Source organism: Bos indicus, chromosome 6 (genome assembly GCF_029378745.1).
Source record: "Bos indicus isolate NIAB-ARS_2022 breed Sahiwal x Tharparkar chromosome 6, NIAB-ARS_B.indTharparkar_mat_pri_1.0, whole genome shotgun sequence".
NCBI classification, from domain to species: Eukaryota; Metazoa; Chordata; class Mammalia; order Artiodactyla; family Bovidae; genus Bos; species Bos indicus.
The window spans coordinates 88,391,232-88,392,108 of NC_091765.1; the positions used below are offsets into that span (position 1 = coordinate 88,391,232).

At 43.0% G+C, this 877-nt stretch overlaps 1 non-coding gene across 1 annotated transcript; it reads right to left on the reverse strand.

The window, feature by feature from the left end:
* Positions 1 to 599: 599 nt before the first annotated feature.
* On the reverse strand, positions 600 to 671 carry TRNAC-GCA (transfer RNA cysteine (anticodon GCA)). The gene has a single exon. It is a non-coding gene; the product is annotated as a tRNA-Cys (tRNA).
* Positions 672 to 877: the final 206 nt, after the last annotated feature.

Here is an 877-nt window from a genome sequence, read left to right on the forward strand (position 1 = left end):
TTACTATATCCTCTCCACCCCTAATCCTGCCACACACACCAAGTTCTGTGTTTCTTTGCTTTGAGGAAAGACCAAAAAGAAAAAGAAATGTCCCACATACAGCTTTTCTTTTGTGTTTTTGTTTCCCCAGCTTAAAGGGACAGACGTGGGTGACTTCTCATAATTGGTGAAAAAGACAGAATCAGAGATATGGAGCTATCTCATTTCCATAAGGCCTGGGGAGTTACGGCCCACAGAGTTAGCGAGGCTCTAACTGGGCCTGGAGAAGCTAAAACCCAGCACGTGTGGGTGGCTCACCATGCCACAGAGCCTGGTTCACAGGGCATCACAAAGGTAACCTGTGCTGCCCAAACCAAGAGGGATCACCTTCTCTATTTTGGTGAGTTTGAAATTCCAGGAAGTGAGGGACCAAGTAACTGAGATTGAATTTCCTGCCAGCCTTGATATCTGGAGATTTAAAAATGTTTTTGTGTGTTAGTCACTCAGTAGTGTCTGATTCTTTGCAACCCCACGGATGGTAGCCTGCCAGGCTCCTCTCTCTATGAAATTCTCCAGGCAAGAATACTGGAGTGGGTTGCCATTTCCTTCTCCAGGGTATCTTCCCAACCCAGGGATTGAACCTGGGTCTCCTGCATTGCAGGCAGATGCTTTACCATCTGAGCTAGTAGGGAAGCCCTAAATATGTTTTAGCTAAATTTAAATCAAAGTAACATTTCTTGAACACCCCAATTGCTGCAAAATTATACCTGGTGAACTTACATTTGTCCATTGCAGGCATGAGATTATAATAAGGAGATGGTATCCACCTATAGTTACAACAATATTTAGGAAAGTTTCTAAGTTGAGACTTTGCAAAATTTAGAGAAAAAAAATTATT